This window comes from Protopterus annectens, chromosome 3.part1, assembly GCF_019279795.1.
Source record: "Protopterus annectens isolate FY-2018-M chromosome 3.part1, PAN1.0, whole genome shotgun sequence".
In the NCBI taxonomy this organism is placed as follows: Eukaryota; Metazoa; Chordata; order Ceratodontiformes; family Protopteridae; genus Protopterus; species Protopterus annectens.
In genome coordinates, this window is record NC_056732.1 from 1,070,190,102 (window position 1) to 1,070,217,946 (window position 27,845).

The 27,845-nt window shown below is 35.1% G+C and overlaps 1 protein-coding gene across 1 annotated transcript in view; it reads left to right on the plus strand.

Moving 5' to 3' along the window:
- The window catches only part of LOC122798353 (solute carrier family 22 member 13-like), a 714,590-nt gene that overhangs the window by 566,765 nt on the left and 119,980 nt on the right, over positions 1–27,845 (plus strand). The gene's annotated exons all lie outside the window — the stretch shown is intronic.

Below are 27,845 nucleotides of genomic sequence, written 5' to 3' on the forward strand. Positions count from 1 at the left end.
GGATGTTAACATGTTCCTCACATTCACACAGAATTTAAAATAGCCATTCCATTGAAAGAGAAGGTAAGTAAGTAAGAAAGTGAGCGTGTGTATATGTATATGTGTGTATGTATGTATTTGTGTGTGTGCGTGTGTGTGTGTGTGTGTGTGTGTGTGCGTGTGTGTGTGTGTGCGTGTGTGTGTGTGTGTGTGTGTGTGTGCGTGTGTGTGAACTATCCAGATTTAGCCTCATAGCTTTGGTCGGATTGTCATAAAATTTGTGGTTTTCTGGCAAATCCTGGAGGACTGAAGTCACTAAATAATGACATATATGAGAGTCAGACTTCATATCCTTCAGAAAATACATACTAAGACAAATCCTGTTATTCTAGCAACTTTCTATGTTAAAAAAGCACTATTTAAAACGTATACCCTATTTTGGGCCATTGTATCCCCATTATTTCAGACTTTGTCCAGATTTCTTGCACTAAGAGGTTGTGGGGTATACATACCTCTCAATTGTCTAGATGTTTGCCTTATATTTTGGATTATTCCTTAACATTTGTGGTTTTCTGGCAAATCACTGAGGACTGAAATAATTAAATAATGTCAAGCATTTGAGTTTCAATTTCTTTTAGAAAATACATGGCAAGGCAAATGTTATTTTAGCAAATTTCTAAGTCTATAATAGCAATATTTAAAATCTGTCCCTATTTTGGGGCCTTTATCCCATTATTTTACACTTTGTTCAAATTTCTTATGCTGAGAGGTTGAGAGGTATAGAGCTATGGTATGTAATGCCCTAGCTGGAGAAGTGGGCAGATTAGTCAATTAACTTGATCAGGCTTGAACCTATTGGTTACAGGAGACAAGAGCCTGAACCCTGTACACAGACTACCAGACTGCAGAAGGAAATGAGCTTCAGTGGAGACTGGAGACAAGAGCCTGAATCCTCTACATCAACTTCCAGACTGCTGACGTGACTGTAAGTTTGAGTTTTAGTACATTTTCCCAGAATTATGAGTTTCAGTGCATTTTTAAGAGATCATGAGTTTCATTTCATTTCATGAAATTGTGAGTTTCAATGGAAGATAAGTTTACTGCTGCTCATACTAAGTCTGTTTTCAATGTGCAGGTAACTGTTTAGTTTAGCAAATGGCAGTCACTGTTTGTGCAGTAGAATTTGAAAGCAGTGTTAGTAGCATAATTTCCTTTGGTGCAGAAAGCTGTGGATTCTACTCCCCACAACATGTAGATGGAGTGCTGATATTGCAATGCCCTTTTGATTGCTGATTATTTGGTGCATTTTAAAGGGGATAGGGATTCTACACTCTTGAGTGTGTCCTCCTTTGTGTGAGATGCCTAGTAACTATGAACTTGTTGTCCGTTTGTCAGTCATTTCCTATTGCAGTATTACCAGCTTACCAATTTCTTTTAATGTAACAGGTAATTAATTCTTCAAGGGCAGGAGGCACTGAATTTGTAGATGAAACATTGAAATCTAAAGTTGTTTTGCCAGTAGCAACCTCTTCATTAGATACAGATGTGTAATTTAATGTGGAATTATATGGATGGCTTTTACTTCTACAGAGATTGTGTTTAATGAGTGATATTGGTGAATTGTAATGTGACATGTAATATAACGATTGATAAACTATACTTATGTAAAAGTAACTCAAGTAACTTGTTACTTTAGTTAGTAACTAGTAATAGTAGTATATTACTTTTTTAGAAAAGTAATAAGTAATAGTAATATATTACCTTCATTGAAAAGTAACTAGTAATAGTAACTTATTACTTTTGTAAGTAACTAGCACAACACTGGTAGTTTGAGACTTGGCTTGTGCTGTAATTGTTTACAAAAGATGTTGCTTAAGAATACAGGACCAAGGCAGCAGAACTTCATTGACTACTGGGATGGCAGTTACTATTCACACGATGCACCTTGTGGTCCTAATGATGTAAGAGCAACCCCATTCATAACTTGCAATGGCTAACCACAAAGCAGATTCAGTGTCACTCAGTGCTTAACCACTCACACTTTATGTGAATCTATCCATGTCCATTCCTGAGCACCACGTAACGCATGTTAGAATGAAACCTAAGATTGCTCTTAGTTAAGACTATGCTAGGAGAAGTAATGGTCATGGAACACCTTTAGGTGGTCAGCATCATCAACTAAGATGGAGGACATGATTTAAATTTCAGTCCCAGCACAATATAATGGGCAAAGAAGTCAAGGAGCCTGTCCCAGGCATAAGCTTGGAGGGGCATGCTGAACAATTAACAGCTGATAAGCTGTTACTAAAGGATCACTTTTATTATGGCTTATTTGACAACTCAAAGACTGATTAGATGAAAAAAAAACTTCTGCTGTTTTCAAAGCCAGTTTGTATAAAACTACCTCTAAAAATAACATAGGTTTTGCAGTTAAATGGTTTACAAGCTGTCTGATAAGTGACTGTTATCGTGGTACCTTACAAGACAACTTGTAAACTGCCTAGCTGTCAAACTTCTGTATTTCTGCTTTGAGATTTAAAGCAAAACAGATATTTTACAGTGAGACAGTTTACAAGTTCCTAATGAATGATCACAGTTTTTTTCTTTTTTCCAAATAGATTTTGTGACGCCCCACCACTGGCAACAGTAATCAAGGAGCCTCAATTCTCACCACTGGCACCAGTGGGGAATGTACATTGGGAGGATGACATGTTAGACACACTATATTTCCAGATGCAGCTCTCTGCATCAAGTGCAATTTCCCTTAAGAGCACACAGAGACTCCGAGACCACAGTGAGTCCAGGGCTGGTTTCTTCCTCTTTCTCCAAATCCCCAATAAGATTCCCCACTGGCACAGCTATAGAGTTGAGATCTCAGCTGAGTGACCAAGCCAAGACCTCCAGCACCCTCTCCATCCAACCAGGGCTTTGTGTTCCTGCCCAAGTAGCTGACACACACACTCTTTGAGGTTTGATTTATAGACACACACACCTGGGAAAGTTTGGAAAAGGTTTACTAGCTATGCCCCCTTCTGCCCAGACTATAAAGTAGTTTTCCCTGCCACCAGTCACTCATCAGCTACTTTATGCCCCTTAACAAAGGCTGTCCAATCTTACTGTCTAGTGTTACTGTTAATACAAATGGTAGTTTGACCAAGAGCAAGGCTATTAGGAGTGGCCTACACAGTGTCACCAAAATAAATATACAGGTACTCTCAGAATGTAAATATGTCTAAAAAGATCAGCCACAATGAAATGTTTAACTATATTTAATAATAAGTATTAAAAGAACAGTAAATACTCAGTATATATTTACAGTAACATCAGAGTTCAAAATCACAGGAAATATTTAAAACAACATTGAAGGACAGTCTGAAATAAATAAAGTAAAATGTCTAAGCTAAGCTTTGCTATATTCTTGACTATATCTAAGAGAATTACTATACCCTAATTAACTTACTTACAGAGCAGCAAGGCAGATGTTAGTGGATCTTGTCAGGTCCAAGACAGAATACAGGATGCTCAGTCTCACTCTCAGAGACTTCTTAAATTAATATCTCAAATATTACTAGTCAGATAGCTTGCAGAATGACATAATTTCTTGCCATCTGACTCTATCCCAGGTAAACCCCCCACTGCTGAAAGCTAGCAGTATTTAGGATCTACCTGTGAAAATACTTACACAAGGGCTTTTCATCAGATCTTTGCAAATCCTGGAAGTCAAAAACAATAAAACACTTCCAAGACAATATGGAAAACTTCTCAGCACAGACATTGTGTCTGTTGCTGCACTGAAACTGAAAGATAACATCTTTTTTATGGCCCAGCCATAAAGTAATTTAATTTCAGCTATTTTTCTGAAGTTTTGCAAGTTAACCTTCTGTATTTCAGCTTTCCCTGTTAAAATATATAGATTTAAACAGTTGCAATAGTGTATGTACATTTCTGTTCTATTCCAGTAGTGTACACTGTGGATAAATTTCAAAGAGCACTTTGTAAACTACCTCTTCTGCACACATGTCTGTACAAACCATCTTATATAGCATACAGTGCTAATACATTTGCAACACAAACATCTTATATGAATCATGTTGATATTCACAAATGACATATAATTATTTACAGAATTCCAGCTAGCTGTGCTGGCAGCACCTCTTTGTTACAGGCTTATTAGCCAGGATGCCATATTTCCTTGCTAAAGGTCTGTCTTGTGCTCCAGAATGCATATTGCTTATTTGCACTAAATGTGTATATCTGAGCTATTCTTTGCATCCTGGCCAAATGACAACAGATGTACCACACCTTGTGAATGCTTTTGGGTTAATATAAGGGGTATGTCTACTTCTTCAAGAATGTGCAGATCATGTCTGTGATGCCTCTGTACTAGCCCAGTAATCAAGGAGCCTCAATCCTCACTACTAGCACCAGTGAGGGATGTGCACACTGGGAGGATGACAAGTACACACACAGTAAAGTACTATTTCCCTTAAGAGCAAACAGAGATCATAGTCAGTCTATGGCTGGTTTCTCCCTCTCTCTCCAGATCCCCAGTAAGACTCCCCACTGGCATAGCTATACGGTTAAGATCTCAGCCAAGTGGTCAAGCCAAACCCCCAGCTCCCTCTCTGTCCAACTGGTGCTTCGTGTCCCTGCCCAAGTAGCTCACACACACACACACACACACACACACACACACACACACACACACACACACACACACACACACACACACACACACACTTTGAGATTTGATTTATATACAAACATACAAACACTCCTTGGGAAGGCTGGCATGGATTCACTAGCTATGCCCCCTTCTGCCCAGACTATAAGGTAGTAACAGCTGCTACCAACCACTCTTTATCAGCTACTATAAGGCCCTTCCCAAAGGGTGACCAATTCTACTTTGTAATGTTACTATTATCCAAATGGTAAGTGTGACCAAAACTTTTAAAGCTATTTAGGAGTGTCCTACACAGTGTCACCAAATGCATATGCAAGTACTCTAAGAGCTTAAATATATCTAAACAAACCAGTAAATCTTTAAATATATATTTAATAATAAATAATAAAAGCAAAAGACAATACTCAGTAACTCAGCACAATGACAACAGAGTTCAGAATCACAGGAAACACTTTAAAACAACACTGTAGGCAGTCCCAAATGAATACAGAAAACATATAAACTAATCTTTACTGTATTCCTATCTATATCTAAGAGATACTATGCCCTAAATGACTTACTTACAGAACAAGACAAGTGCTGATGAGAGGATGTTGTCAGATCCAAAGACAAATACAAAATGCACAGACTCACTCTCTGAGATAGTTCTTAAATTACTATCAAACATTACTGCTGGGCTATCTCAGATTACATCATTCCTTATCACCTCTGCCTTCAGTTCCCAAGCTAACAGAAACTTAAAATTTACCACATCTGTGTCAAAAATACTTATCTCTCAGAAGTTTTCCTGGAACTGGAAGTCATAAAACAGTTAAACACTTTTGCCTTTGAAACCTGCAATTATTTCTGTTTCCAGACAATAGAAAAACATCCTAGCTCTAGACATCCTGCCTCTTTGCATTAACTAACTTTATAGCACAGTCATAAACAATTTCAAATTATTTTCTTAGAGTTTTGCAGGTTAACTCTGTATGTTCCAACTGCTACCATGAAAACATACATTTGCACAGGCATATATTTTATACACATTTCTGCTTTTCTCCAGCAGGGTACACTGTGGTTACATTTTTGAAGCTCAGCACATAACATACAGTTTAACACACACCGCTGCACCAGCAGTTTAATACACACATAACATATAGTTCTCTTACATTTGTAAGACAAGCCTATGGATCATATTAATATTCACAAATGACATAGAATTATTTACAAATATCTAGCTAGCTGGGGTGACAGCCTCACATTGTCATTGCAACTCTGCTTGTTTAGACATCATATTAATCTGCATGCTCTGTGCATATTTGACAAGCCATGGTGCATATCTATCTACTACATGTTGCAGTGTTGATAACACCTGTGCACACTATAACTTATGCATGCATTTCTTCTTCCTGTACATCTTCTCATCGCTTTGATATTCTACCTCTGGTGCTTGGAGAAGTTGTGATAAAGTGCCACTACCCAAGATGGAGAGTCACCATGGTTAGATGTTATCATATTGTGCACCGCAGTTCACAGGTTGACCATCAGAGATGTTTTCTTATATGTGCATGCTCACTTTGGCAGCTGTCAACAACTGCTTCCACACATCTCCATTAAAATACATTATAAACAATCTTTTTAATCGTGATAATTTTTCTAATGTCTCTACCTTCAGCACATTACAGTAAACATAAGTTTTGCATTTTGAAATTTAGTCTGTATTGACCCTTTTAAGAAATTCAGTGCAGTCAAAAAGCATAGTTTCTAGAGCTGTCAGTATTCTCGTGCATCTGTTTGAAGTAGAAAGTCTTTTTACATCAGCTTGTCTTGGCCACTGTTATTTTTACAGTTAAAGAGTTAATAAACACAGTTTTCATAGTGTCTTTTTTTCTTCTGTAATGGTTGTGGTTTATAATCCCACAAAAGGATTTTTTTAAAGTTTCTGAATATTTTTTTTTTTGCAGAAACCTGATTGTCTACAAAATCATTTATTATGAGAGATAAGCCATTCAGTAGCTCATTTTATCCTTGCTAATTAATAGATCCTAATCATTATGGCCTAGTGCATCTTTAATTGAATTTATTAATTGGTAAAATGGATAAATCCTCTAGGCACAAGCTTCTTTCTGGGGATGATTTAGGAGCTCTGTCTGGTTAAGTGACTTGTTGAATCATGCAGAAAATAAATGGAGGCTGTTGAAATTAAACCCTCATACCTCTCAACTGTCCAGAAATTTGCAGAAGGTGCAGATTTGCCTCATATTTTTGGTTTGTCCTTCATAAAATATGTGGCTTCCTGGCAACTCGTCAAGGATTGAAGTAACTAAGTAATGGCAGACATTTGAATTACAGACTTCATATCCTTCAGATAACACATTCTAATAAAACATACTAATTGAAAACATGGTGTTATATCAACTTTCTAAGCTTTTAAGAGCAATATTTAAAAACTGTCTCTAATTGTGGAACTGTGTACCACATTACTTTTGGCTTTGTCTAGAATTCGGGTACTAAGAGGCTGAGAGATTGCTCATTAGCAATGCAAAGCCTTCAGTCCTGAAATGTGTTAAGTTGCCATAATTACTTTTTGGAAAAACACAGAATGCAGACTTGTAAGTTGTCATGAGTTTTTATTTTTATTCTAAGAATAAAGATAACACTGTAAAAGTATGAATTTAAATAAATGTAATACATTCTATGGTGGAGCACGAAGTCACCATAAGTTAACTAAAATGTCTGAAATTTTATTACTCTGTGGTTAAGCCTGTTTATTTTTATTAATGAGATTTACTAATCTCTGGATGTAGATATTATTCTAGCAGTTAAGTACCTGGATGGCGGTGTGTTTACCTGATGTGATTGCATGAGCTACATTTATACTTTACAAGTTACTTAGAATCTCCTCATTTTCATTGGATGTTATGGAAAGGGTGTGGTAGCAGCCTGTAAAGTTATTTTTTAGACTAGAGCTCAGCCAGCCCCAGACTGATAGGATGGGTTAACTTTGGCGGAGAATGAGAGGAGATCACCATGCTCTGACTGCAGTGTCAGTTAGGCTGCCACTGGCTGATGGCCTATTTCTCTCCTGATGCACTAGACTAATGCTATGAGCTAGAACTGCAGTGGTGCCACTGTGGCATCACCTCCGCTTACTAAGTGATGCACTTTTATCAGCCCACTAACCTTACAATTCAGCAGTTGCCTATCATTGTGGTACTAGTATTACCACCAGAGCTTGTGACATGGTGCTTTCTCAGCAGCCTTTGCAGTGGAAGAGGTGAACAGGCTTTGTCTCATCACTTTCCTTCCCACTGTAATTGACTCCTGCCAAACCCAGGCTCCTAACTGAACTGTGGTAATCTGGGTCACATCCAGGGCTTCGGCCCTCTACAGCAGAGAGCATAGAGCAGACTATACGGTCACCATCTTCTTTGATAAGTTTAACTGTGACAGAAGAATTCTGTCTATGATTGGGATCCAAGAATTTGTATTCATTAAGCATGCTTCACCAAATGATATGACTCTGCAAACAGAAATTCCAGAGCTTCAAAATACATATGTCACTTGCCAAGACTTTTAAGATGCATTCCTTAGTATGTGAGGGAAGATATAAAGGGTATGACAGGATCGTAACAGTTCTCTCAAGAAATTGACTAATTTTTGGTCACATTTTGCTGATGCTTAAAATGTTTTGTTTAGAAATGACCATGTAACACAGCTGGACAGATAATTATGCGCTGAAAGTCTTGTAAAGTCATAGTTTGAGTTATGGTACATATAGTTATTTATTATATTTAAAGCTTATGGCATGTGTGCAAATATTTCAGTAGTTATTCATATTTATCATGACAGTATCACCATAATAACAGCACTTTCATAGTTAATAGCTTTGCTTCATTCACTTCATGTTTAATATAATTGTTTCAAAAGGCATACTACTTTATTTAAAGCACAGTGCAAGATTAATTCTGCTCAGCAAAGTCCAGAATACTGTGTTAAAATTAAAATGGGCACACAATATCAAGTTTTTAAGACATCTGCCATGGAGTGACTGTGTTAACTGGGAGCAAGTCACCAAACCAGGTGTGATGCTATAACAAAAAAATAACATCACAGGCAACTGAGCCTAGGCACCTTTTATTCCCTGTCAGTACTCACCCTTGAACCTTGGTAAAGTCAGGCATGAATTTATGAATACCCATCTAGTCGTCCAGTTGTTGCTTGAAGGACTATAATATATCGCAGGGTTTAATTTGCACTAGATGTCTTTTCCATTGGTGGGAAGGTATTACCTCTCCACCCTGTTTTATTTATGTGCTGATGTAGGCTTAATTCTCTGGTCCTAGTATTAGTGGGATTGTTTGATTTATGCAGGTACAGGAGATCCAGGATGACTGGGTCCATAAGAGCACAGAAGTACAGATCACCCCATGGGTGTCTATAGGATACTGAATAAGGGACAATGCTTCCAGTCTTTTCTGGCAGCTTAGGTTTCATAAGCCAGTCATCTTTTTAGTTAGGAATGTCTGAGGTATTTCTAGTTGTTTGATATGCCTAATGAGGTCCATCCTAAAGAAAGCATTGTATCCTGATTGACCTAATTAATGCAGAATATAAGGGACAATGGCATCTTCAGATCTGGAGAATATTCCTTTTGTGATTAGCTGTGCTAAGTAGAAAGATTTCCTGATTGCTATAGCAATATGATGATCAACAGAATGGGAATTATCAACTCATGTTCCAAGGTCTCTAACTACAGTCTCATTATATTGTGCTATAAGGTGGGGGAAGTGTTTGTCAACTGAACGTGATAGTATTTCACTTTTTTTGGATTTAATTTGAGTTCCTTATTTTATACTAGATATTGACAAGTGTAATCTCATGCAGGAGGGCCTGAGCATCGGAGGACTTCAGAATACATTATGTAATAAGAAAATGTCAAACTGAAACTTACTTTTGAGCTTCGAAGATCTTATTCTTGGATACATGACAATTTCTTGACTGACATAAATGCTGAGAATGGAGAATTAAAAACTTAAAATTCTATGTCAGAAATGTTGACATATAGGAAGAAAGGGGAAACCTGCAGAGTGCAATCGCAGTACAGCGAGGATCATGAAACTGGGGATTTTCTGCTGTAGTGCAATCTCAGACTTAGCATATATAATTAGCACAGGGTGTGGGGTGAATGTGGACTTTTCCTCTGCAAAAAGCCTGTTTTTGTTGTTTTTCGAGTCAATATTCTGGTTATGACACACGACATTCATTACATTTGATCGAATGATATGAATCCCATTTTCTTATGGGTACAGTATAGCAAATCCTTCATTTTTTTATATTATTAACAGTTTTCATAACTCAGAAATGAATAGTTATACTAGACAAGATAATGCTGCTTTAAGAAATAATGTTAAATAAAAACAAATAAAAACAAAAACCCTCAAGACTGCCAAGGTGTACCAGAATAAAAAAAGAAAACTGATAATGTACAAAGTATATCAGGAACACACTGTTTCTACCACAAAAAGTTTTATTAAAACAAGCATTAAAATCCAAATGCAAAGCTTTCAAGACAAGATTTTTATCAGTGCTTCAATGGTAGTTACTACATGAAAGATTATAGAAATATAAGTAGCATCAATTAAACTCAATCAACTAGCCAATAACACATCAGATATAATTAATGCATTGTTTACAATATACGACTCATGTACACAGCCCAGAAAAAAATAATATAAAATTACTCATAAAAAATTTACAAAGACACTTATAAAATATAAACTGTGTCACTATATAAGTTATATACAGTCATGTCAAACTTTCAAAACTGGCTTAACTCTGTGTTGACAATTAAGACCTGGTAACACATCTGCCGTAAAATAATTTATTCACTTATACTCCAGCATTTCTGTTTCTACTATTAAGCTACCTCCTCTTATATCAGGGGAATACACTATGAATCACCCTAAACTTAAATTTATGTTGCTTCCCTTTCTCTAAAATATGTTTATATAAGGCACTAGTATCTATCCTTCTCCTTATATCTGAGAGGTATCAGCTAATACATTCTTTAAGCTTCTAATTTGTCTTTCCTATATAAAAATGATCACAAGCTACACAATTAACAAGATAAATCACATTTTCTGTAAAATAAGGGGCATAAGTGTTAAAAATAAATTCAGTCTTAGTTATCAGATGTACAGAAGTAGATTCAGGATTAATCTCTGTACAAAAGATGCAATTGTGGCAAGGTAGAGTACCTTTCTCTTTTATATTATAAGTACACAACTTCTTTACATGTAAATCTTTACAACAAAATGTCTGCTTCTCTCTTTTATATGTAAACCCAGGCATCCCACCTACAATGCTCTCAACATCACTGTTGGACTGTAATATCGTCCAGTTTTTAGTAATAATCTGTTTAACCATATTTGTGTGTCCATTGGACTTCATAATATATCTTATTTGATTCACTTGAATATCATCCAGTTTATTCTCCTTTCTTATAACTGAGCCATGCAAATAAGGTTTATCCTAACCATCACACTCATTAATCACATTTCGCCTTTCTTTTTTGTATCAATGCTCTGTTGTAGCCTCTGGCTCTAAAATCTTTCCTCATATTATCTAATTCATATATAAAGTCTTCTTTCATTGTATTTAACCTACTGTTTCTTAAAAACTGACCATTCAACACATTTATATATATATATATGTTTAGGATGCATACCCCATGAATGCACATATCATGTAGCCAAAAATTATTTTTTATATATTTTAGTTTCAAATTTCATTGCCTTGACTATAACACATGTATCCAAAAAGTTAACCATTTCATTTTAATGATGTACATCAAACAAAAAAAAATATGTCTTAGTTTGTAATTCAGAAACAATTTTTTTCAGATTATCTACCGTACCTGACTAAAACATAAATATGTCATCCACAAATCTCTTAAAATATAACAGGTCAAGAATTCTAAACTCATGCAGTTGATCATTACTAAATATGTGTTCCTCTTCCCATCTAGATAACACCAGATTAGCATAGGTATCAATAACTGGGGTGCCCATTGCTACCCCCATTTGCTGATGGAATATCTCATTACTAAACATAAACACATTATTAAGCGATATCACCTCTAGCATAGAGCAGATCATTTCAATTTTAGTAACAGTAAATTCTGTATGTGAAAAAAGATACTCTGATATAGTTGCCAAAATAAGTTGAGTGTAATTATTATTATTTGACCAATCTTTTTAAATCTGTCAAAAAGTCATCTGCATCTTTAATAAAGATTTTACTAAACTTAAGTAAGGGGCTTAACTGTTCTTCCAGATATTTAGACAATGGTGTAGTTGCCCATTTATCGCCAGATACAAAGGGCCTCATAGGAGGCCTACTTATATTCTTATGTAGTTTAGGTAAACCATAAATAACTGATAGTATAGGATCAGACATATATAAATAATTATAAAGTTCAGGCATTATTAATCCATCTATCAGCAAATCATACAAGTAACATTTTATTTGAAAAATAATATTATTTGCTAAGGAATTGTTTACTTTTTTAAATGTCTTGGTGTCATTCAGTAATTCATACATCATTATAAAATTATGTATCCATAATAACCACTTTCCTCTTTATCTGCCTGTTTTATCACTATATTCTGATTAGAATAGAGTTTCCTTAATGCACTTCATTCATTCTGAATGAGATAATAAAATGTAGTCTGATTATTTTTCTTAAAAAATACGTTATAAATATCTTGGTCGCACATACCTAAAAATGCTTTTACTGTTGGTGTACATACAGGAACAAATGTACTAGGTCTTTTTAAATTCACATTGGATACATTCATGCCTTTACCATATAAAAGTTTCAAATCAGTGTTGCAAGTAAACATTCTTAATTCTGTAAGTATCTCACATATATTCCCTTCACAAGATGGCACATAAGACATAAATTTGTCTAGTAGTAACAGTTTGCCATTTGAGAAGATATAATTAGATAAGTTTACAACAGTTTGTCCAACAATTATTTCTTGACCTGTTTGCTCTGCATAACTGGAGCCAAACAAAGTGGAGTGTGTTCTTTCCGAAGTGGTGGAGGCCTTCCATTTTTCTCTTTGTTGCCATTCTGCACTAGCACCCTGGTTTTGCTCTTCCCTCTGGATTTGGTTCTCACCTGAATAGGTAATTGTATCTGGAGCCAACTGGCATCTAAAAAGTTATCTGTAAAGTTCTCTTTACTGTTATTTACAGTTGCTTGGGGTGCTGTATTTATGATATCTTGTTGGAAAATACTATTAATTAGATTGTGTTCAACAGAAAAAATGTCCAAGCCCCCAACAAATTCACTGCATTTTGCTGCTGTAACTGTAGTTTTTGTAGTATTAGAGGAGTGTGTTCAGGTACATCCCTTTTTGACTCCTTTGGCCAATAGAATACATTGCTGTGTTTGAAGTCAATTATATCTTAAATACTATTTCATTTTTTTCGAAGTTATCAGTTTATCTTCAAATGTCTTCAAATGCACAAGTGTCTTGTTATATTCACTGGACACTGATATGAAAACAAGAGAGTTAATTAAAGAGTCTTCTAACATTTCTATATTGGCAGCAAGCTTGGTTTCAAGTGGTGAAAAATACTCACTCATTAAACCATGGACTAAAACTAAATTAACAGTCAAACACATCTGCCCTAAAATAATTTATTCACTTATACTCCAGCATTTCTGTTTCTACTATTAAGCTACCTCCTCTTATATCAGGGGAATACACTATGAATTACCCTAAACTTAAATTTATGTTGCTTTCCTTTCTCTAAAATATGTGTATATAAGGCACTGGTATCTATCCTTCTCCTTATATCTGAGAGGTGTGAGCAAATACATTCTTTAAGCTTCTGATTTGTCTTCCCTATGTAAAAATAATCACAAGCTACACAATTAACAAGATAAATCACATTTTCTGTAAAACAAGTGGCATAAGTGTTAAAAATAAATTCAGTCTTAGTTATCAGATGTACAAAAGTAGATTCAGGATTAATCACTGTACAAAAGACACAATTGTGGCAAGGTAGAGTATCTTTCTCTTTTATATTATAAGTACATGACTTCTTTACATGTAAATCTTTAGAACAAAAACTGTTTCAGATTCTTCTCTCTTTTATATGTAAACCCAGGCATCCCACCTACAATGCTCTCAATATCACTGTTGGACTGTAATATCGTCCAGTTTTTAGTAATAATCTGTTTAACCATATTTGTGTGTCCATTGGACTTCATAATATATCTTATTTGATTCACTTGAATATCATCCAGTTTATTATCCTTTCTTATAACTGAGCCATGCAAATAAGGTTTATCTTAGCCATCACACTCATTAATCACATTTCTCCTTTCTTTTTTTCTTTCAATTCTCTGTTGTATCCCCTGGCTCTAAAATTTTTACTCATATTATCTAATTCATATATAAAGTCTTCTTCCATTGTATTTAACCTACTGGCCCTTAAAAACTGACCATTCAACACATTTTTATATATATGTTTAGGATGCATACCCCATGAATGCACATATCATGTAGCCGAAAATTCTTTTTTATATATTTTAGTTTCAAACTTCATTGCCTTGACTATAACACATATATCCAAAAATGTAACCATTTCATTTAGTTTGTAATTCAGAAAAAAAAATGTCAGATTATCTACCGTACCTGACTAAAACATAAATATGTCATCCACAAAGCTCTTAAAATATAACAGGTCATGAATTCTAAACTCGTGCAGTTGATCATTACTAAATATGTGTTCCTCTTCCAGTCTAGATAACACCAGATTAGCATAGGTATATATAACTGGGGTGCCCATTGCTACCCCCATTTGCTGATGGAATATCTCATTATTAAACATAAACACATTATTAAGCAATATCACCTCTAGCATAGAGCAGATCATTTCAATTTTAGTAACAGTAAATTCTGTATGTGAAAAAAGATACTCTGATATACTGCACACCATATTCATTTGGTATTACAGTGAATAATGACTTTATGTCCATAGTCGCCAAAATAAGTTGAGTGTAATTATTATTATTTGACCAGTCTTTTTAAATCTGTCAAAAATCATTTGCATCTTTGATGAAGCTTTTACTAAACTTAAGTAAGGGGCTTAACTGTTCTTCCAGATATTTAGACAGTGGTATAGTTGCCCATTTATTGCCAGATACAAAGGGCCTCATAGGAGGCCTACTTATATTCTTATGTAGTTTAGGTAAACCATAAATAACTGGTAGTATAGGATCAGACATATATAAATAATTATAAAGTTCAGGCATAGGTTCATAGGTTCATAGGTAGATACTAGGCTATCTGCCCTAGGGCATCTATAAGCCTAGCCAGAGTGTATTTGGCTTCCGCCTCCCTATTAGATTAGCCTACTGTGCCTCTGTAAAGTAGGTCACAGAAGGTACCCTTTTAAGATTAGTTTAGTCTTGCAGGGACACTGGGGAGATCCCAGGGGTGAATTTGCGATTTCCCATCCACACGTCCAAATTTCGCTTGAAGAGGGTCAGCGAGGGGCTATGTCTAACATGAATTGGGATTCTATTCCAGAGTGAGGGGAGCCTCTGGGAAATGAATCTGTCCCTTCAGCATGTCCTATTTATTTTTGTGCTGAGGTTTAGGTCCCTGGAGCGTGTAGCTCTAAGGGACTTGGATTTTTTGAGGTGGAGCATGTCCATTAATTCTGGGTTTGACATGGCTTTGTACGTCAGGCATAGATTGCCTCTGAGTAGGTGGTAAGCAACTGAGTAGAGCTGGAGTTTCTTTAGTCGAGCTGCATAGGACATCTGTTTGTAGCCCATGATCCTCTTGGTGAGGTACTTTGGGGTCTCTCCAGTTGCTGCAGGTGTCGGGTAAGGTACATCCCAAAAGGGGCATTGTATTCAATTATGGGCCTGATGAGTGGCGAGTAGAGGGGCACAATGACCTCTCTTGATCTAGATGCGAACCCTTTCATGATAAGGTGGGCTATATAGAAGGTCTTTCTAACCACTTTGGCAACGTGATTATCAAAGGAGAGATTACTATCTATGTTGGTCCCCAAATCTCTAATTACTTCTTCCGTACTTAATGGATTATCACCTATGTGGTAATTTGTGGGCACCTTGTTTTTCCCAAAGGGAATGACTATGCACTTTTTAGCATTTAGCTTGAGGTCGTGGCTCTGGCACCAAGCATCCGTCTCTGTGAGACCCTTTTGGAGGATGCTTGTGTCAGCTGGAGATTTGATTATGGCCCCCAGTTTGCAGTCATCTGCGAACTTTGTCAGCCATAATCCCCCTGTGTTAGCCTGAACCTCAGAGAAGTATATACCGAACAAGAGAGGTCCCAGAACTGAGCCCTGTGGCCACTTGTAACTGGTTTGGATTCGGACATGGCACCTGCGATTCTGACCATGTGGGTTCTATCTCTGAGCCAGTTTGCAACCCATCTTGTGATATAGGGGTTGATATTTAAGCTGGTAAGCTTATTTATGATACCCGAGTGGGGTATTGTGTCAAAGGCTTTTGCGAGGTCCAGGTAGGCTGTGTGGACTACCTTGCCCTCATCTATGGCTTTGGTAACTGTTTCAAAGAAATCAACTAGGTTTAAGAGGCATGATCTGCCCTTAACAAAGCCAAATTGGGTAGGGTCCAGTGTCTGGAGGCTCCCAATGTCTTTGTTTATGAGTTCCATGATAATACGCTCCATAGCTCCATAGCTTTACAGACCAGACTAGTCAGGCTTATGGGGCAATAGTTTCCAGGGTCCGTTGTGGCACCACCTTTGTGGAGTGGGACCACTGTAGCTGTATGCCATTCTTTGGGTACATATCCTGTAGTAAGGCTAAGTTTGAACAGTGACTTAATGTGAGGGCTCAGTTCTTCTTGGAGCTCATGTAAGACACAGCCTGGGACACTGTCCGGTCCCATAGATGCTGTGTTTTTTGCTTTGGAGGGCAGCTTTCACCTGTGCATCTGTGATGTCAGGGAGGTTTCATTCAGTTGGGATAGGCATTTGCTTCTTTGGGGGGGGGGAGAAGTTTGCACTGAATCTGTCTGCCAGGATGTTGGCTATGTCTGTAGGTTCGGTATATTTTGTACCGTTATGCAATAATTCAGAGCATATCTGGGAGTTTCCGCCCATGTTCCTGACATAACTAAAGAAGGCCTTGTGATTATCTTTAGTGTCTAGGGCAATTTTTCTTTAGAAACTGGCCTTTGATGATTTTATGAGGGATCGAAGTTTCTTGCTAATACTGATCAGAGATGCCTTCCCTTTTTGGGATTTTGCTCTGTCATGTAGTAGCTTCCTCCTTCTGTTGTATAGCTTATTTATGGCCGGGGTCCGCCAGACCGGTCTCCTGTTTTTGGAGGAGTGAGTCTTGGTTTTATTTGGGCTAGCACGATCCATGCATTCCTGCAGGTGCTCATAGAATGCATTTGTAAAGGATTCTGCGGATTGGGCTGTATTATCCTCTGGCCCAGGGGCTTTGAAGGATTCCACCTCAGTCTTGAGAAGTGAAAAGTTGGCTTTTGAGAAATTCTTTACAGTGATTTCCTTGGCTGGGGGTGGGGATGGGATATGGATGTTCAGGGAAATTTGTTTATGGTCTGATCTTACCAATGAGGGGTTTACCTCTGGTGTGGAACAGAGTCCCCATGTTGGTGATGACCAGGTCCAATATGTTGTTCCCTCTTGTGGGAGTGGTGACCAGTTGTTCCATTGCGTTAGAGTTTATAAATTCAAGGAACCGTTGGGCGAGGGTGTTTGGGCTTGAGTAGTTTTCCCAGTCAATGTTTGGGTAGTTGAAGTCACCCAATAACATAGTGTTTGGAGAGATCTTCATATTCTCCAGTGTTCTCAGGAATGCCAAGTGGGGTTCCTGTAACAGGGAGGGTGTTCTGTAGCAGGCTACAAACTGAAAGGCAGTTTTGCCTGCTGTTAGTTGCACATGGATGGTTTCCGATGCTTCGTGCAGTGCCACTAACCTGGAGGTGTAGGTATCTTTATTATTAATCCATCTATCAGCAAATCATACAAGTAACATTTTATTTGAAAAATCATATTGTTTACTAAGGAATTGTTTACTTTTTTTTAAATGTCTTGGTGTCATTAATTCATACATCATTATAAAATTCTGTATCCATAATAACCACTTTCCTCTTTATCTGCCTGTTTTATCACTATATTCTGATTAGAACAGAGTTTCCTTAATGCACTTCTTTCATTCTGAGTGAGATAATAATATTTAGTCTGATTATTTTTCTTACCGCGGTGGTGGTGCTGCGGTAGCATTGTCGCCTCACAGTCAGACGCTGTCCGGTTCGATTCTCAGCTAGAGCGTCTTCTGCGTGGAGACATGCATGAATGGGCGTACCTTTGTTGAAGGTTGAGCATCAGGGCTGGTAACTTGGCATGTAAAAATCAACTACCAATCATTAGCGGACTGGAGTTCTGCTGTGGCGACCCCTAACCGGGAAAAGCCAAAAGACACAACAACAACATTTTTCTTAAAAAATACATTATAAATATCTTGGTCACACATACCTAAAAATGCTTTTACTGTTGGTGTACATACAGGAACAAATGTACTAGGTCTTTTTAAATTCACATTGGATACATTCATGCGTTTACAATATAAAAGTTTCAAATCAGTGTTGCAAGTAAACATTCTTAATTTTGTAAGTATCTTACTTATATTCCCTTCACAAGATGGCACATAAGACATACCTTTGTCTAGCAGTAACAGTTTGTCATTTGAGAAGGTATAATTAGATAGGTTTACAACCGTTTGTCCAACAATTATTTCTTGACCTGTTTGCTCTGCATAACTGGAACCAAACAAAGTGGAGTGTGTTCTTTCTGAAGTTGCCACTCTACACTAGCACCCTGGTTTTGCTCTTCCCTCTGGATTTGTTTCTCACCTGAAAGTATCTGGAGCCAACAAAAAGTTATCTGTAAAGTTCACTTTACTGTTATTTACAGTTGCTTGGGGTGCTGTATTTATGATATCTTGTTGGCAAGTACTATTAATTAGATTGTGTTCAACAGAAAAATTGTCCAAGCCCCCAACAAATTCAATTCATTTTGCTGCTGTAACTGTAGTTTGCGTAGTATTAGAGGAGTGTGTTCTCTCAAACTCTGTCCCCCCGCCCCCTTGCAGAGCTTGTATCAAATGATGTTGTGCCATTATCATGATTTCCTAGTTCAGGTACATCCCTTTTTGACTCCTTTGGCCAATAGAATACATAGCTGTGTTTGAAGTCATTTATATCTCAAATAATCTTTCATTTTTGTAGAAGTAATCAGTTTATCTTCAAATGTCTTTAAATGCACAAGTGTCTCGTTATATTCACTGGACACTGATGTGAAAGCAAGAGAGTTAATTAAAGAGTCTTCTAACACTTCTATATTGGCAGCAAGCTCGGTTTCAAGTGGTGAAAAAAGCTCATTCATTAAACCATGGACTAAAACTAAATTAAGTCATGGACTAAAACTAAATGCCAAGAAATGCATAATAGTATCCTTTGGGAAGTCATCCATCCATGGTATCTATCCTATTGACAAAACAACCCTTAGAGATGACTCAGTAGTCAGGAACTTAGGGACACACAGAAATAGTAATCTAGCCTTTGACCATCATGTATCTACAGTGGTCAGGAAATGATTCTATGATGCGCAAGTTATAAACAAATGTATGGCATCTAAGTCCAAAGAAGTCATTGTTCCACTGTATTCAGCTTTCATCAGATCTATGATTGAGCACAATGCCCCCTTTGGTATATACCTAACCAGGCATATCCAACAATTGGAATGTCCACAGAGGTTCCTCACTAAAATAATACAGGGCGTAAGCAAAGTGTCCTATGTAGACTGCTTCAATGTCCTATTCCTGTATTCTGTCTCCTACAGGCTTTTGAGGGGAGATCTATGCCTGGCATAATGGTCTGATGGACCTCCTGCATATCCACAAAACAAACAGCACCAGAATTACCCATTCTAAAGACTTAAACCTTGCCTGTGATATAAATAGGACCTGCTGGAGAGATAGGTATGTATCCCAGAGTCTACCCCATCTATGGAACAGGCTCCCCATCAGTGTGAAGCAGAGTTCCTCCCTAACCCAATTCAAGTGCAACTTGGGCAATTGGATGGGAAACCGGAAATTCATCCCTGGTTTGGCACCTGTGTTTCTAATAGACACAGGTAACCTGTAAATGGTTCATCTCCCAGGCCCATGCTTACACTTATCAAGGGTATCAGAACTTGTCAAAGATTTGGGATGCATGGCTTGGCTTAAAAAGGCTCTTGTGGTTGTTAGCCTAGTAAACACCTATGAGCCTATGAACCTATATAATCCATGCTTAATTTCAAATTCAGTTGCTGCCACTTGCCTAAGAGGTCATGATATTTGTTGCCATAAGTTGGCATCTTAATTATTCTAAGTCCTGTAGGCACAATGCCTAGTTCTAGACAGGAGCAGAAACTTAAGCATTGCCATTGTAATCTCTTATAGGATTCAACTTTAATAGTTAAATCAAGTATAATCTGCATGAGGTTAGTTACTTCAAGTCTATCTGCACTTATATTATGATTGTCCATAGTGTCATTCTGGCTATTAAGAATTGATAAAATAGGATTAACACCAACCATTAAAAAGCTGTGCAATTTTGCTGATACCATACTACGAGAGTCTGTAACAATCTCACTTGTGGAATAAGCCATTAAATTCCTATTTGAAGATTCAGGCTGTTGTTCCATAGTCTGGCAACTAAAAGTGGCAGACATGCTTCTTAGAGGTCATTCGATCAAATGACATGAATCCCATTTTCTTTTGGGTACAGTATAGCAAATCCTTCATTTTATTATATTATTAACATTTTTCATAACTCTAAAATGAATAGTTTTACTAGACAAGATAACGTTGCTTTAAGAACTAATTGGGTGGGTGTGCTTAGGATACTGACAAGATAACAGCAGAATTCACCTGTTCTGCTACTTCTGTCAGGAAATATTATTTTTTCTATCTTATCAGCCTTATTCAAATAACAATATATAAACTAAAGGGCCCTCTAAGATAAAATCAAAAAATGTATTTATTTCAAACTTTTCCTGTCAAATTCTCTACCTGAAAAATACCTCCACATACAGCCTGAAAATGAGTCATATGAAAGCAAACTCACAGAATTTATCTCTCAAGAAAGAACTTCATTTGGTTAATATTCAGCATTTATCTTTAAAAATGGACAAAATGGACACTAAACTTGATAATTTCAAAGAGAAGTGTACCAAACAAATGGACCAAATTCATGAAGCACTACAACAGCAGACAGCCCAAATATCTAGTATCGAGGACTACTAAATGATATGGAAGGGAGACTAAATGAAGATGAACATAACATTGAATTTTTATTGAATGCCGAATACTTCTCTCCTGAACAAGACCGATGATCTTGAAAATCAATCCTGCAGAAATAACATCAAGATTTTTAGTTTACCAGAGAAAATAGAAGGAAATAATATGGTAAACATTTTGTCATCTTGGCTACCTAAAATACCGGACTTACCTGAACCATTGTCATTTGGCTTTGGCTTCAACTTTTCCTCAAAAGTGAATTCTTCTTTGAGATGTACTATTGCAAAATGTTTTCCTTCATAGGATAAATAATTAGTTCTAAAGACAGCTAAGTTCCACATTAAACTTGAAGAAAGAATTATCCAGTTTCTCAATGACTATTCCTCTTTGGTTATATCTAAAAGAAAGTGCTTTCTTCCATTAATAAGACAGATTAAAAATCATTCTTCCAGATGAAACTAAAATATTTGAAGAACTAGATTATGCCTTAACATACCTGCAGATTAACATCTTAGAATAAACAGAGGCTATGGATTAGAACAGTTCTTCCTTAAAGAGACAGGCAGAGAGATCTGGATGGAAAATGAGTGAAAAGAAGAAGAAACTAAAGGACAAATAAGTTAAACATTATCCAGTTTCAATATGTAAAATAATTTAAATTTTTGTCTATTTCCCCTTCTTATCTACTTATTAAACTGAAGCTGTCTCATCTGTCATCCAAGTGGTAATGAAAAGAGACTCAGTTCCAGTTGTATTAAGGTAAATTCATAATTTCCTTATATCTATATTTGCTATAAAGTTAGTTATTTAAAACCTTTCTTATCATACCATATACAACACATGCAAAATAGTGTTACATGATAACTTAGTTTAAAGTAAATATACAATATGGCTAATGCTGTTTTTTTCTAATATCACCTTTATACTACTAACTTGAATGCATTCTGGGTCTCTTTGTATAATCTGCTGACTAAATGATATACATTTCATATACTTATTAATATTTTGTCAATGTAAAATCATAAAGTATACCCAGAATAGTTTATTGATTATTTCCTAAGGTTTTCTGATAGATGACACACTACATTCTTAAGATGCATGATTCCATGATTAACTTTCCAGTTATGTGTCTCTTTGAAGAGGCTTTTCTTGTCGCTTGACATTCAAGTGCCTGCATTGCTTTTTGGTGAGTCTGTTTTGCAGGATGACTGTCTCTGTTAGTGATTTCAGTGATGTTTGTGGTTACTGGACTGATGTGGTCTGCCTGGGTGTATATATCTGTTTTGTTCTCATTGTGATATGTGATAGTTTTGAGCATACTGAGATCCCTATTTTGTGAGCTGTTTTTTTACATGACATGTCTGTAGGGATTAGCAGTGATTTTTCCTTTCTTTCTTAAATTGTAGTGTACCCTCCACTCTTGTTTGGAGTAGATCTTGTTGGTGGTATGTGGGGTGTAAAATAGTTCCTGAGTTTACTGATGATTGAATTGTGTCTTAAACTGGATCTTTGTTTTGGAGAAAGAGAGGAGAATGGGAACACTTTTGCTAGGACTGTTTTTGATCTTGTTTAGATCACTAAATAGGTGAAGAAGCCTTGACTTCTTATTTTGACTTGTTGAGTGAAACTAGCAACTTCTAGTTGGCTTGTTTTTTTCTTTTACTTGATTTGAGTTTCCTGCCATGTTTGCATGGGATGTTTTAAATAGTGATGTCATCAAGTTTTGTAGTCAATCAATCTGTTGAGGGCAGGTCTTTAACCTCATAAGGGTAAATGAAAGCTAAAACAGTGTTAGAAATTATTAATAAGACAATATCACATAATCATTTTCTTAGGTATTGATGTATTAACTTATTTGAAACAGCAGCTACCTATCTTATCATAAATGACAACTCCCTGTTTTATATCATTTATTACTGTATTTCACTTAGCTTATCAGCTGTTATAATGCATTGAGTTCTGTTTACTCAATTGAAATCTCTGGTGTCCTAGATTTTGTGACTCTATAGTCACTGTTACTTTTCTTAAAAAGCTACACACATTTTCTTATTATTTTTATTCATACTTAAATCATATAATATAGTGGTAAATAAGTATGCTGAAATGGGTACTTTTTCCTGGATGTGACACACTAAAGTGAATGCATGTCTGACTTTTAGATCAAGATTCTGTTTTTTTGACAGTAGTAAAAATAGAAAATGCTCTTACATTGAAAAGTATTATGTAAATTTAATACACTTAAATTGGAATATATAATAGATTTTAACTTGCATAATTTTTCATTGAGTTTGTAATAAATACAATTTAGCTGTATGTTTTGAGGCATTAATAACTGTGTACTTTTTATCATAGAATTTAAGGCTCACTATTCTCAAAAAAAAATCCTGTAGGGTTTGTTGATACAATCTTTTTTTTTTTTACTTTTACTTTCTTTCATAACACTATATTACCATTAGTAGGATGTTATATATCTATATAATTAAGTTTTTTTGTCAATACTTTAAAATGTAAGAATTAATATGGGGGCCCTTTAACTACTATCTTGTTTTTGTAAAGGAAATATTTTAATCATAGCAGAGAGGATGTTGGCTTTTTTTGGATGGTAGGAATGTTTGTATAGTGTTGCTATTCAAACAGGGAGTTTTAGACTCTATGTGGGGCTTGAAGGGTTTTATAAATCTATGTTTACTTCCAATGAAAGTAATTTGTTATTTTTGGGTGTCTACTCTTGTTTTTTTTTTTTTTTGTATTTATTGCTAGTAGTCTATTTATCAATTAATATATTCTTTCTTATGAGGTACTTTTGAGATGGGATTTAATTCAAAGGTACATTTGATATTTGGTATTCATGAATATTTATTATATAGAACCACTACTTCAAATGTATGTCTCATTTTAAATGCATCTCTTTAAACATCAATGGTTTAAATAATGGTTGCATGAGAGGGAACCTAAATAGATTTTTGAAACTTTTTTTAATTCTCAAATTATATTTTTGCAAGAGAATCATTTATTACAAGCTGACATTGATAGACTTAATGCTAAATCATATTCAATATTATCCAGCTCTCACCACAATAAAAAAGAGAGGTGGTAATTTTATGGAGAAATAATACACATGTACCTAAGATAATCAGTTCTTATAAAGATGATAAAGGTTTACTATGTTCAGTGACATTGGAAATTAATAGAAATTCTATACTTTTATTAATTTATATTGGTTTCCTGGGATAGGAATTAGGACCATTAAACAGCTCCTGGACCAACTTGTTCATATCACAAGAAGCAGTATTGTAATAGCAGGAGACTTTAATTGTATTTTAAAAGATGAGGATTCTAACACCACATGAAAGAGAAGTATATTGGCACCTGCTAAATATTAATAACATTTATAGATTTAATGTATTTTAAGGATATACATGATTTCTCAGATCCAGACTGACTTTTCTTTACTCATTACTCACATAGACATGAGACGCAAGCTATAATTGATAGAGTTTACATATCAAATGATCTAAAAATAGATTAACTATGGTTAAGGTTAGATAATGCCCACTTTTAGACCACAATACAATACATTTGAATTAATTCTAAAACAAAACAACTGTATTCTCATTAAATGCATACATGCCTATATAACTATTGAACAACTTTAAGGAATATTTCCTACAAGAAATTAAAAATTTTATGGTTATCAATTATACAAGGGGCACATCTGAGATATATTTATGGGATACTTTAAAAGCATACTTATATGGCAGAATTATATCCTGGTATACTTTAAAGAGAAAATAATGGGATAAGGAACTGAGTGAATTACAAGAACAAATAGATAAATTAAAATTAGATAGCCAACAAAAACAAATACAAACATGGTAAAAGAGATAAGTAAACTGAATAGTAAATACTTCAAAATCTTAAATCATAAGACCATGATCAATTTAGAGAGGATTAAGATAGTTAATTATTCAGTTAATCCTAAACACATACATATGTTAGCTATCATAACAAAAATATTTAAAAAATCTAATCACATTAAAGAAATATACTCCCCCAACCCCCCCCCAAAAAAAAAAAAAAACAGAAATCACTGAATTACAGGACATCTTGAAAGAATTTAGGGATCACTTTAATGTATTGCAATAAATACCAATAACTCTTTAATGGATTCCCAAAAGAAATTTAAAAAAATATTAAAAAATATACTAAGAAAAAATTAACTGAGGCTCAAATTAATCTTATTGATAGACCTATTTAAGACTCTGAATTAAAAGCCCAAATTAAAAAGTTAAAGTCAAACAAGGCTCCTGTGAATGATAGAATAATTTCTGAACTTTATAAACTAATACCAAAAGAAGCTTTAGATACATTGCTTAGAGTTTTTGAGAAATTTAAACATTTAGAAAATGGAACTACACCCTTATTTCCCCAATTTTAAAATTAGACAAAGATTCTGCAAAATATAAAATATTCTTCTTATAGACCAATTTCGCTATTAAATATAGACTATACACTATTTATGTCCATTCATGCCAATAGGGTAAAACAATTTCCCTCATTCCTTATTAATGATGATGATCAAACTGGATTTATCCTAATTAAGAACTCTTATGACAATATTAAAAGAATTTTAACATTAATTGACTTTGCAAATAGACCAAAAGAGAACTTAATTACAGTACCAGTAAGTCTGGATATCAGTAGTGTTTTTTGATTTGGTCAACTGGAAATATCTCTCATTGGTACTAGAAAAAGTAACTTTTCAGATAAATTTATACAACTTATTAATCTTCTCTATGTTAATTTTTATGTGTGTGTAAAAATAGGCTCATTCACTTCAGAATAAATTAAGATTTCTAAAGGCACTAAGCAAGGATGCCCACTTTCACCCTTACTATTTACTTTAATTATGGAGCCATTTCCTAATTTGATAAGATCATGCCCAAGACATCAAAGGTATTCAGATAGATAAGAACCTAACTTCTAAAATTCATTGTTTGCAGACAATATTCTTTTGACAGTAAATGAATTAATAATTTACTTTCAACTCTTTTTATCTTAATAGAAATCTTAAGAAATCTGGACTTTCCTTTAATGAAAACAAAACAAAACATTTACCTATATATTATAACATTGATGATATAGAAAAACAATTTAATGAATACACAGTCCAAGAAAAAAAGGATAAACTATGTGAGATCAATTATTGGTAAAAACATTAATAAAATAATAGCCATCAATTATAATGGTAGTTTAACTTCTATAGAGAATCTCATAAATAACTGGAATAAATATTTTTGTTTGGTATGGATGAGATACTTTCCATAGGGTGGGAGGTTGGCATAATGGTTAAGGTGTTTACCTTACAAACACAAAGTGCAGAGTTTGATTCTCACATGGGGTAACTGGCTAGGCTTAAAATATCCCACAAGGGCAGTTAGCCTAGTACGAACCTATGAATAAATAAAATGATTATCCTACCAAAAATTCTATATATTGTGCAATCATTATATTTACCCCTCCAAAAACTTTATAGAAATTAACATTTCCATGGCATACAAACAAGACCAGAACTACTTTGAAGCATGATATTAGAGATTGGTCCTTCTGTGGTATTGGGTTACCAGATCCATCCATTCATCCATCCTCTACCCCCTTTTCCCATTTTTGCACATGGAGTTGGGATGTCACTTCAACAGTGACAATCATCTCAAGCCAAGGGGGATCTAGAACTATATTCCCTGTTATCTGTTATCAAAACAGTAGGTATGTGGTCAAATAGTTATTATACTGCTAAATGGAAGGACTTCCAAGGAAACTTTAGGATACAATTCAATTCCTATAAAAATATAATTATTATTTAACTCCAAACAATTCCTTGCTCTGGCTATTAAAAGAATACTTCATAAATAATCCTAAACAATTGTAATTACATTACTATTATATTGAATACTTTGAGAAATTTTATCTATAGAAATCCAGTGTATAAAGCTTGTTTTTCCTTATTTTTCCAATAGCTTATACTCAAAATAATATTTCTACTCTAAATCTCTCTGTAATGACTACTTTCAAGGAAAATAATCTGATATATTGGTCCCAGTTAATGAAGAAAGGAAACTTCTATTCTGCTCAGTATATAATCAATAAACTTGATGTAGAAAATGACTTATGGTTGCATATACAAAATTGTAGACAGTTTGTTGAACACAAAATTGAAGTTATACAACTATCAGTTATAAATTCTATCCCTAATTTAATCTAACTTTTATCTATTATGATACAAGAGAAAATGTCTGGAAAAGGTCTTATATCTAAAATATATAAAGTTATCAAAAAAGAATTACAATATAATAAAGAAAGCTATTGAAATTACTTTAAGCTTATAAACAACAATCCCCAATGATGAGAATAAAAAAACTAATTTTGGTGTCATGTAAAAAAACCACATGTTCACTTAAATGGAAACTATTCTCATAGAAATTAAGGTTTGGTGTCGGGCTGGCAACTCAGCACCGTAAAAATTCACTAGCAAACATTAGCGGACCGGAGTTCTGCTGTGGTGAACCCTAATCAGGAAAAGCCGAAAGACATTACTATTCTCATAGAAATTTGTACATAGATCTTTTTCTTACTCCACATAGAATAGAATTAATATCCCAAAACAACTTGGTTTGTTGGTGATGTAAATTAGATATTAAAGCTGACTGGGAGACTATGTTCTTTGAATGTGTTATAATTAAGCCATACTGGAAAAAGATCAATGCCTTCCTACAGGCTTTATTTTTTGACAAATTTACTT